This window comes from Perissodus microlepis, chromosome 8, assembly GCF_051167445.1.
Source record: "Perissodus microlepis isolate ML-2025 ecotype Zambia chromosome 8, ASM5116744v1, whole genome shotgun sequence".
Taxonomy (NCBI): Eukaryota; Metazoa; Chordata; class Actinopteri; order Cichliformes; family Cichlidae; genus Perissodus; species Perissodus microlepis.
Window position 1 is genome coordinate 19,590,634 of NC_140468.1, and position 12,611 is coordinate 19,603,244.

Here is a 12,611-nt window from a genome sequence, read left to right on the forward strand (position 1 = left end):
GCACAAAAGCAGCTGATGTTGCTGGTCAGAGGTCAGCAGACAGCCTCTGAGAAGCACCAGGCGTTCCAGTTGAGCTGACTCAGAATTTAACAGGCCAAAGAAACCTGAAGAAAGGCAGAGAAGGGGTGTGAAGTCACTTTACACTAAGAGAGAGGAAAGGACTCCTCATCTGTCCTCCACCTACTCCTCCAGCCTTTGACCTCCTTGTCCTCCCTCCCTTCTTCTTCTTCTTCTTAAAGGATGGCCGGTTGCGTATTTTCTTGTGGCCGTGGAAGCTGGAGGTCTGCTTAAAACTGTGACAAGATCACCTGTTGTGTCATCTGACCCCACTCTGAAAACACTCAAGTCTAATGTGATGTCATCTACAACAAGACCTCACCAGCAGCCAACACCCTTAAAATGAAGCTCAGATTCAACGTGAGCGTTCATGTGTTTGTTGCACATGTGCGTGTGTGATTGCATCCTATAGAGGAATGCAGAAAGGCAGGAACTGAATGTGTGTCTGTGTCCAGTTTCTGGTAGGTGAGGCAGGAGAGGTGGGAGATGACGTGTATGTCAGCTAGGGGTGAAGGAAGATGGAGTAAATCTGACTCTGTGGCACACTTCACCACGTAAACACACAAGGGTAAATGCACACACACCTTCACATCTGGTGTGGTCATCGGTCCACTTCTCAGTGGATGTGCCCCTCCTCCAACACACACACATTAATTCCCCCTGTAGTGCTGCTCCTCACCCCTTTCTCTATCACTGGCAAAGTAAACCCACCATGTGAGAATGATGAATGGGCTATTCTGCACCGGAAGCACACGTTGGAAACCTCCTGCCACCCCTGCCCTGCTTCTCTCTCTCTCACACACACCCACACACACACATGCTCCCCCACTTGCTTTCTCTTACCCTCTCGAGTCTGTTATCGTCTCTCCTCCTCTTTCTCCCCTGGTGACCTCACAGGCCTCCTTCCTTCCTGGTCGCCACATCTCTCTGCACACACAAGATCCTGATGTCTGTCTGTCTGTGTGTGTGTGTGTACGTGAGTGTGTGTGTGTGAGAGAGAGAGAGAGACTAATACAGAGAGCGTAGTGTCTTGCAGACGGTGTCCAGTGTTGCACACACACCTGCAGGTCATGTGCTTGTTTATTGAGCACTTTGTGCAATTAGATGTCCAAAAAAAAAAGAACCAAAAAAAAAAGAGTTAAAACATACGTTTGCTTTTTAAAATCTTTATTTGAAAACGTTAGCATGACTTATAAATTATTGCAGATAAAACAGAAAATAACAGCATGCAATCCGCGAAACACTATATGAATTTTTGAATTGCAGATTAACCCCCCCCCCCCCCACCCCTTTTCATCTGTCTTTTCTTCAGCCATAGACGTCACATTGGTGTGAGGGAGTCTGAAATCAGCCAGGGGAAATGTTGAATCTCCAGGTGGTCGGCAACCAATTAAATAAAGCGTCACTGTGCTTCTTCTTCTTCTTTTTTTTTTTTTGAATTGCACACACACTCCTTGTGATGCAGAGACAAAAAGTAAAAAAAAAAAAAAAAAAAAAAAAGTTAATCTAAAACACACACACACGTATATATATATATATATATATATATATATATATATATATATATATATATATATATATATATATATATATAAATTTCCTTCTACAAAACGTCGACCCAATGTGGAGGAAAAAGGGGGGAAAGAAACAAGTTTCATTTGCTGTCGAAACATTTGTAGTGGAATTAAACATATGGATGCCACAGGCAAACTGAGGGCTGGAATATATTAGAGCCGCACAATGTTACACTAACCCTCCAGTATCTTACACCGCTCTGAGAGATTAATGGAATAAAGAGGAGAGAGGAGGTGGGGAGGTAAGGGTGTGGGGGTGTAGAATTGGGGGGAGAAAGAAAAAGAGTGAGTGAGTGTTCGTCTGTCTTTCTCAGGCTACTGCAAAATCAATATTTTGCCATGATACACAGCTCTCTCCTCGCAGCTTTTTGGCTGAATACATCCAGATCTGCCCATCTAAACCTAAATATTAGGTATCCCGTGCCGCAGTCAGACTTCAAAGGCAATTACGCACATCTGTTTGAAATTGTAGTATTTGATTTGTTTATGAATCTGTTCATTTGAGGTTTTCCTTTTTTTTAAAAAAACAAAATAAAACAGAGGAAAACATGCAAATAAAAAATAAATCCCGAGTCACATTGTCTCTGTGCAGCTTTTCCACACGCTCCCGCAAAGTGTAAGTGGGTCATCATTCCTCACTTTACAGATAATATTTTGCATCCTGTTCCAACACGTTGGGTCTCATCATGCCAGCATGTTGGTGTCTGTGAAGAAGAAACCCAAGGAGCAAAACGCTGGAGTGATTTTATTTTATTTTTTCCTATTGTTAAATTAGTGATTTTCAGCACAGCAAGGTAATTGAAGGGAAAGGCTTGTATGAAAAAATGTCACAGAGAAGAGGAGGAGGAGGAGAAAAAAGGAGGAATGTGCAGATTTGTTCACAAATGAATAGTGTGCTTGTTGTTCTTTATACCCCGAGTAAGGAGAGAATTGAACTGTCTCAAAGGGAGCAGAGCCGGATGTGAAGAGCAGCTCAAATCTCGGGTTTAAAAAGTTTGCATCATGAATAGGACAAAAAGTGTGACGTTTAAAGAAAGAAGAAACAAAAAGAAGTCATTATGGTTTTCACTTCTTCTTCTACTACTACTATAAGCTCCTGTATTTGACAACAGGGAGATCCCACTTGCTGTGATATGAACTATGAATATGAGTCAGACACCGAGTGTTGTGGTTTGACCTCAATGTATTTACACGCTCGCTCGGAGAATCTGACTAATATCTATCACAGTTCATGCGGGTAGTTTCATAAACTGCTGTGAAATGAAAGTTCACCTATAATATGATACGTATTATATTTTAACATGTGATCTTTTTTGTGGTATTTTCTTCATATTCTGATTAACAGAAGGCTGTGAGGCTGCAGAGGAAGTGCTGAAATTTGAATTTCAGTTTTTATCTGATGGCGAAAACAGCTGATTGAAGGGAAACGTGGTGTGGAATTTTACACAACAGCTGGTCAGGGATCAGTCCAAACGATAATTCATCGTTTATTCATCACAGCTGATTTATATAAATGGTCCTTTTAATTGTTTGATCAAAATTAGTCTCTTATTTCATAGTTTAATTTACAGCGTAATTAGAAAAAAGGGGCCACACGTTCCTGCTCACATTTGGTTTCAGTAATAACTGACACACACCTTTTAGAAGATTTCAGTGCCATCTCATAATTATTAATAATCGACCCCCGTTCCCGAATAGTCAGTCATTCTTTCTATTTCTAGTTCTCCCCGCTGATCCTAAAACTTACGCACAGTTTGCAGATTTCACGCGAAGGACTGTGAATGCGCCTAAAGAATATTTTTAAATGAGTTCACGTGGTTCACACACAATCCACCTTCCATTCCCCTCTGACTGGGCTCTCCCTGCATTCGTAATTATTGTTTACATCGTTTACTGCTAAACCCTTTTTTTTGCCATGTACTAATTTCACGCTAGACAGCTGCAAAATTATTCAGCATTCTCACAATATGCAAAAGACGTAAATAAATACATTTTTATTTCCTCTCTCGCTCTCTTGGTAACAATGTGCCAGTTCTGGCCCCCATGTAGCAGTTTGACCTTAAACACGCGCTTTTAGGCACAGACCTGGCTATTGGAGCAGGAATTCCCGGACAAAAGGCGCAGACGGCCTTGCCGCCCCCTCCTGGACTAAATTTGGTAAACCTAGTCCCTGCGCATATTTTACACAACCATCCCGCCTATTACCGCAGCTCGTCCAGATCCTACAGTGTGAGAACGACCCGCCAATTTATCATTCATTGCGGCAAATCACGGCGGAGACTGCGTTTAATTGAGTTTGCATTGTATTTCGTTGCTGGGTGCCTTTCTCGCTATAGGGTGTGTGTGTGTGTGGAGCGAGGTGGATGAGGGGGGATTCTGTCTCAGGCCGTCCCAGTGCAACTGGAGTGGGAGGAGGAGGTGGTGTGTATGGAGAGGAGAGGAGAAGAGAGGGCAACCTTACCCTCCCCCCTCTTCCTCCAAGAACCCCCCCCCCCCTCACTCCTTTCCTCCCGCACCTCACCCCCTCCTCCTCTCAGCTCCGCCTCTGTCTTACAAAACAATCAACTGGTAGTGAATAATGTGCATTGCTCATGTAAAGCGGAGCAACAACCGTATATTGACGTATCTAAAATAGATTTTATAAATGTAAAAGCACTTATTGATAATCACAGTGATCGAAAGAAGACGGTTAACAACTGTAAACAAACAAGGCTGAAAAGTTGCCTCCGCGTGTGTCTGATTTCTCCAAAGCAAAGCTGACCATGTAGTGGGATTTTTTTTTCTTTCTTCCCAGATGATCAGTTGTTAACATTTCACGTGCTGCCCATTTGACTCAGTTGTAGGCTACTCCACTTCACGGGCCCACCACTTTGTTAATTTGCCTCTTAATTGTCTGCGATGCAATTACGGCGATATGGATGGGCTGCGTGACGCCCATCAGTGCCGCAGGAGGACCGCGCAGGGCAGCTAAATCAGCTCCTTGACACCCAGAACGTCTCCGGGTTATGCCGACAAAACTTGCTGTTTTTAGACCTCGACCGGCAGCTAAAAAGCACCTCAGCGGGCACACATCCCAGCATGCCCCGCTGCTGCTGCTTGCTGCTTGCTCCTTGTGGACCCATCCCACCCTACAAACCCTCCACCCGACTGATAGTGGAATCTAAAAGAAGAAAAACGGACATTTGCACTACATTCAGTAGAAGCCATCTGGTGCAGACTTCTTTCAGGTTTGCATATATTCAAACACACAGTCACGCAAACACACACAAAGCTGTGACGTTTGTCTTGCAAATTTTTTTTTTATTATTATTTTTTTTAATAATTCAGGTAGACCCGACCGGGCTACAACAACTACAGTCACACGCACACACACACACACAAGCATCGCTTTAAGGCACCCAGACTGCGGCTGACAATGTAACCCCCGCCCCCCTCGTTTTAATTACTTTATGAATATTCATTGTGACTCAAAGACAGGAACTGAACGACAAAATAAAAATGATAAAACACTTAAGTCTTGGAGTTAGTCAGCTGTTTTTTTTTTTCGAATAAACGTCAAATCTGCTCGGGCTGTTTCGTCTTCATTCTAGTTTCCTGTTTATTTGTTTGTTTCTGTGAGTTTTTATGCGAGAGAGGAGAGAAAAAAGAAAAGCAGTGATGTGCTGTATGCAGCCCAAGCAAATTTCCCCATAGCAGAGCAAGACGGGTATTAAGATACACGTTACAGCTTCGTGAAATGTAAGTACTGTAACATTTAAAAGAATAAAAATAGAACCAAAACAAGAGCAGAAAAAAAATGACCATATTAAAAAAAAAAATTGTAACCTTAAGGTGTACACACACACACACACACACACACACACACACACACACACACACACACACACACAGAAAACTTCAGCTCACAACAATAAACAGCCTCAAATCTCGGCTCTGATACAGTAAATTGTTTTTCTTTTTTTGGTCAAGTTTTTTAAATTTATTAATAAAAATTAATTAAATTAATTTAAAAAGTAAATAAACGTTATACTGGCTTGACTGTAAGCGTGTTACATTGACGTACTTTTACAGCTGCTTCATTTTATGTATTTTTTAAAATATCAACTATTATTATTTTTTCTTTTTATTATATATCTTTACTGTGTTTTTTAAATTCACATTATTAATGCAGGATTTTATTGATATATTTTGTATTATGAATTAAATTAATAATTTAAATGAAAATGGTCAAATATACGCTTTTAATTGAATGATTTAGGTAGCTAGGCAAAAGAAAAACATTCACAGTAAATGCTATTATTATTATTTTTATAACAATAATAATAATGATTATTATTATTAGTAATAGTAGTAGTTTAGTTTTATTGGGATTTTGGTATCTGTAAATCACAGTGAGGTCCACTTATCAAACACACTGTGAGGAAAAAAAATATATATATATATAATAAATAAATAAATAAATATATATGTTTTAAAGTCACCCTTCCACGACTGCTTGCTGTCTGCTGTAATGTTTCCCTCAGTCCCCTTATTTCCCCCCTTCTCCGTGTTGTGTAATAGTTGTTATTGCTATTATCGCCTCATCGTGCTGCCACAGAAGAGCTGCCTGTCCTGCTGCAGTCACTTTGAATTAACTTCACCAACACGGAAACTCCTCACAGCCACAGAAACGCGCAGGTTACTCTTTTTTTTTTCTTGGTGCAAACTGACTGAATGTCAGCCAAAATCAGCTTAATGCGGATACGTGTTTAAAGGCGTTTTTCATTAGAAGAGACTCCTCAGCCAAACTCTCGGCGCTCGCGTGTGTTGACGGCGAAACAAACGATCGGAGAAGTGCAAACAAAACGCCGCCTTTTGTCAAAAATATTCAAACCCAACTGTAAAAAGTGCGAATAAGATAATAAGGATAATATCGGCGCATTTTAATGAGCGGCTGTTGCACGCGCTCTGATGATTAGGAGAACTAAAAGCGTGTTCTTCAAAGTGAGCAGACCGGTCCACCGTATGTAATTATGTAAAACGGGCTTACTCCTGCAGCCAGCTTGTAATTTTAGATTTTTTTCTTGCTTTTTCTGAGGACTGTAGGCTTTAATAAAAAGATACAACGTCAGATCAGAAGAAGCAGGGCGAGAGGAGAATTCCCTAAAATTAAATCTTTCAATGTGGAAAACACACACACACACACCAACTCTCTCTCTCTCACACACACGCGATGAAATCATCATTGTTTTGGGTGGGAAAATATTACTCTCTCACTGGTGTCAGATTTGGTGAAGGTTGTTGTGCGAGTCCTGCTCTGTTTGATGCAACTAATATCTTAATTCTTTCCTTTTATTTAGCTTGTTTTTGTATTTATACATTTAAAAGCATTATTAATGTATAATATTATGTTTATATTTTTGAGTTAACAGAAAGGTTAGACGCACTCACACACACACTCTCTCACACACACACAAAGGATCTCAACATGGCGAATAAACCTCGGCTACGATGATCGATTTATTTGCCGGGTGGGTGAGGGGGTTGTGCCTCATAGTACTTAGTGAAACGGTAATATATTTAATTTAAATTCAGTCATATTTTATATATATTTGTAAGGAAAAATGACCGCAAAATTACAGGTTAAATAGACTATAAAAATATTGCAATATTTTAAAGTCTGCAATAATATTCTATAGCTTTAAACGAGCTCAGGATTTTTTTTTATAAGTTTAAAAATAGTTTTTTTTCCATCTATAGCTTTTACAGTTAAAGTCTGCTTAGCTTTTTTGTTTGTTTACGTCAGAAACGAACTGTATGGAAAAGTCAAATTCCACCTAACTCCAGCGCTGATATCACGGCCTTGCTGATTTGCGGCTGCTTGTTGTAAATAACCCCCTCCCTCCCCAGAATGAAATCTTAAAGCTCCTCACCTTTTGCAAGAATAAAAACAAACAAACAGAGAAAGTGAAAAGAGTAATAGATGGCGTGGTGGAGATTCTGTCCACATTCCTTTGTTTTCTTCAGTCCGTGCTCTCCTTCCTCAGATAAGTGTGTAACATGAGAAGGCAGGACGGGCTGCAGCCCTCCTGCAGCAAAACACACACCTCGTAGGCAAAAGCAGGCTTTTGAAAATGGCGCCCCAGCAAACGCCTCCACCTCCCCTCCCGCCTCCCCTCCCGTCTCCTCTCAGTGTGGAGCGGGGAGGAGGCGAGAGGGGGGCGTGCCATGTGTGCCGTGTTGCGCGCAACGGGGCTGTACCCTCTGCTCCCGTGTCGGTTATAGAATCTGGATATAAAAAACCGTCCCCGGTAGGCTGTTCGCCCGGCACGGCCGCATACGTTGAGCTCCCCCTCCTCCTCCTTCTTCACGTCGACAGCGAGTCGTCGGAGCAATCGGGGAGGGAGACGCGTCGTGTCATTACGCACCGAATAAAAGCGCACTTTCGGGCATCCGTGGATTTCCAAGCCTTTCCCCACCCCCAACAGCCTACCCTCCCAACCCCTCCTCTCTCCCTCGCTCTCTTTTGAAAATCACAGAGAGGTTTCCCGTTTTCGTCCGCGGCTTTCGTGCGCACACGGGCTTTTCTTCGTCTCCTTCGTCTGTCCGTTTAGATCCGTGGCCGCTTTGGCGTGAAAACGAGCCGTCCGCACGCCGCCATTCCTGTTCGCAGGCAAGCTGCTTGTGTAACCGCGCGGTCTAGCCAGCAGCTGAGGCTTCCAGGGGAGAGTTGTGAAGTGGGGATCTCTCTCTCTCTGGCTCTCTCTTTCTCTCCCTCCTTCCCTCAACGGCGGAGCAGCAGCGAGGGAGAAGAGAGAGAGAGAAAGGAGGAGGAGGAGAAGGAGGGGGAAGCCCACGCTGATAGCTGGAGGGAGCCCCAGCGCGTTGATCCTCTGTGTGTGCGTGTGTGTTGTGTGCGAGTGCATTATAGTCGTTGCTAGGAAATCCTTTCTGTTAGTGTGTGAGGGAGGACCTGCATGCAGGATCAGAAGGCAGCTGCAGAAAAAATGAAATCTTTTGCAAAATGAAATAAACTTTCAGTGCTTTTAAATATAGATTTTGGGATTGTTTATGTATTTATTTTAAAAAGCATAAAATCTGGATCTGTTCAGGAATGAGTAGGAGCACATGCAGTGCGCGTATGTATGTATAAGAGCAAGCGCGCAGCTTTGTGCGAATACACAAACTGATACACGGTGGTGATGAAACAGGCGGCTTCATCTATAGTGAAGGAATTGATTCAGGGCATTGTTATAAGTGTGTAACAATGCGTGTATGTGTGTGTGTGGTAGTGGTGGTATTTTCAGATAAATCACTCTTGGCTTGCAGAACAGTCAGTCCTCACCTATGTAAACGCACCCCTGAGGGTAACAGATTTATCTGCAAGAGGACCATCCTCCTCCCTCTTTTACCCCCCCACCCCCACCACACACACACAAAGACACAGGCACATGTACCCTCCCCTTCACCTCTTTCCCTGTCTTTACCCCTTCTCCCCCCCCCCCCCCCCCCCCCCCCCCCCCCCCCACAGCATGGAGATGGATGGGCCATGTCCCCTTTGTCTAGATGCAAATGGACTTTAACCCCGAATTAATTGATAACTCCCCAAAAAGGCCTAATAGTGCTCTGCTCACATGATGTGCACACACGCTCACTGGCAGCCACTACCAGCCTTGTTAGACATGTTGAGTCAGTCTCCAGAACATTTACACTAAATACATCAAGTTTTTTTTCTTTTTCTTTTTACAAGCGGGGACTTGATGTAACTTGATGCAAAATGCACACTAACTACCATTAATTGCCAAACTTGTGTTTTTCTTGTTTTCCTCCACTGGGAGCGCTTTCAAATTTAAACCAAGCCCACCTGGGAGGAGGAGGAAGTGGGGGTGTGGGAGGGGGGAGTTCAGAAACCACACAACCACTGTGACCAACCTTTTCTCCACTAAAGAAATCCTGCAACCGTGCTCACCGGCAGGTCTCCCCCTCACCATCCCAACCTTCCTGCAAGACAGAAATATCACATTGTTATAAATCTATTTTTACTTTATGTGCAGACATCTGAACTTTCAGGCCTGTTATATCCTGTTCAGATTGCACAAGATGAAGTTGCTTGGGTTAAACATGTAGCTCGGTTTGGGAATGTGGGACCTACACATGATCCCCACTCTCTCCCTATTAACTGTGATGCCACGCTGCTCTGCGACATTACCACGGCACTAAAAAATTTATTCCAGCGCCTTGCTTTCTCAGGTTGATCAAGAAAAAGTGTGCGTGTTGGGGGTGGGGTGTCAAAAGTGGATGTTTTGTGTATTTAAGAATGAGTGCATGTACAACCACTTCTTAAAATCTTGTGTACAGTAAACCTGCTTGGTGTTTGTATACCTATCAATCCTGAGCACAGGGAACAGTCTGCTTCATGTCAGGAACAGACTGCATTACCACGGATGTAAAAAATCATCTGGGGAAGAGGCCACTTGTTGCTGGAGATGACGATTGTCGGCTGAGAGAAGGGGATTGGGGGGTGATGAGAGAGGGAGAATAATTTCATCCGAGGAAGATGGATGGTTTAATGCATCTGCTTCGTGTACTTTCCTCAACAAGCCACATAAACATATGTGATTTCATTCACTCGTCATCACAGAGGTCACTTCAGTATCCCTCCAACTGATACTGCTATTACATTACTTGTTTCTATTGCATAGGTCAACATCTTTTTTTAACCTTTTTGTTGTATATTCGAGAAATGGACAAATGCATGTTGAAACCAAAGAGCAAATCGCTTTTTTCCCCCTCTTGTTTTTCTTAGAAGCGTATTTGGTTGAAATACAAGCAAAAACAGAACATTCATAATTGCAGCAACCAGAACACATAAACGATCCAGTTTTTCCAAATGTTGCTCTCTTGCCTCTCACCAGCACACTCATCATCTGAACTTTTCACTCATTCAGCCTCTGGTTTTGCCACATTGGTTCAGTCTCATGATCGGTGGAGGGTGTATACACACACGCAGCTGTTACGGAGAATGATCGCTGCAGTACACGGAGGAGCTTTGTCATGGGCTTTACTTGTGCTTCCTGATACAGCGGAGTAGCATTAAGTTACAGTTGCACTGCAGCAGCACAAAAATGCTAAAATACGCAGATTTGTGTTGCTTGTGGTGACCTGAGATTTAACTACCAGGGCATTTGGCGTTTGTGCTTTAAGCTGCAGATGTATGGTATGAACAAAGTCATGTGTTGTCTCAGTGAGTTCCAGTTTTGGAACATCTTAAACTTTAGGACTGGTTCCCATATCTTTTTCATCTGATGTACCCCCGCTGGCCTGTCAGAGTCACTCAGGAATCCCTTTGTCGACATCACATCTAACTTTCAAATGGGTTCATGTGACCCCAGTTGAAACTGGATCTAAGTTACTGTCAGCTTGGCATTTACACTTATGGATTTCACTCAGTTTACCAGTTACCAATTATGGCAAGTGAACTGTCTCAGCCACCACTGGCTTATTATTTCAATCGTCTATCCATAACTTTTAGCTATTTGAACTTCATTTAACAGCTGTTCATCAAAATCACCAGTTTACACACTCACTGGCCCCTTTGTTAAGTACATATGTTCTACTGCATGTAACACAAATATCTAATCAGCCAGTCAAGTGGTAGTAAGACTTGCAGCATTTAAAAAAAGTGTTTTAAATGACTTTGAATGTAGCATGGTTGTTGGTGCCATACAGGCTGATCTGAGTATTTCAGAAACTGATCTACTGGGATTTTCTCACACATCCATCTCCAGGGTTTATAGAGAACGTTAAAAAAATAAGAGAGCAAATATCCAGTGAGCGGCAGCTCTTTTAGAGAAAATGCCTTGTTAATGCCAGAGATCACAGAAGAATGGCTAGACTGCTATGAGCTGATAGAAGGACAACAGACACTCAAATAACCATTTGTTACAACCAAGGTTTGCAGGGTATAAGAGCATCTCTGCAGGAGCAGAAGACCACATAGAGTCTGACGATCCCATTCGCATGTGCTCACCAAAACTGGAGAATAAAAGATTGGAAAATCTTGATTTTTGCTGTGACATTCGACTGATTTCAGGAGCTCAGGCTGCTGCCGATGGTGGAATAGTGTAGGGGGATATTTCACTGGCAAACTTTGAGCTCTTTAGTACCAACTGAGCATCAATTAAATGCCAAAGCCCACCTGAATATTGTTGCTGACCATGTCCATCCTTTTAAGACCACGATGTATCCATTTTCTGCTTCCCGCAGGATAACACAGCATGTCACAAAGCTCAGATTATCTCAAACTGGTTTTGAACATGACAATAAGTTCACTGTCCTCAAATGGTCTCAACGTCACCACATCTGATCTTGTGGATGTCCATTCAACAAATCTACAGGATTTGTGTGATACAATCATGACAGTATGTACCAAAATCTCTGAGGAATGTTTCCAGTACCTTGCTGAATCTGGGCCACAAAGAATTAAAGCGTTTCTGAGAACAACCAAGACGTAGCATGGTTTAGCTACTAAAGTGACCACTGAGCATACATTCAGTCAACTAACAATTTCCTCATGCTGTTGGCAAACAATTTCAGCTGTTAGCTAGCTTTTAGTTAAAAATTTCAACTGCCAGCAAGACTGCTAACTAATCATTTCACTTCATTTAACTTTTCTCCTAATGGTAGTTAGCTTTTTAACTGTTTATGCATACTATTAGCAAATGATTTAACTCTTAATCCTAACTCTTAATTTAACTCACTGCTTTAATTCTTTGTCTCCTCTTTTGGCGATTTATGTTTGTTTGCTTTGTTTAGTTTTTTCTTACATTCCACATATCCATAATTTTTAGTTAACTGTTACAGGTCCACTCATTTTTGTAATTCAACTGTATTCTTTCTTTTTCAGATTAGTTGAAGTAACCTGTCTGTGTACTCCTGGGGATACTTACCCGAGACTGGGAACATCAGCTCGAGGAAAAAATGCACATGAGAAGTCTACAT

General features: G+C 42.3%; 1 long non-coding RNA gene across 1 annotated transcript; it reads right to left on the reverse strand.

The window, feature by feature from the left end:
* Window positions 1-1,207: 1,207 nt before the first annotated feature.
* LOC146381889 (uncharacterized) lies at window positions 1,208-8,095 on the reverse strand. Its single transcript, XR_014801185.1, has 2 exons — window positions 7,544-8,095; window positions 1,208-1,510 (listed from the first exon to the last, which is right to left on the reverse strand). It is a non-coding gene; the product is annotated as an uncharacterized LOC146381889 (long non-coding RNA).
* Window positions 8,096-12,611: the final 4,516 nt, after the last annotated feature.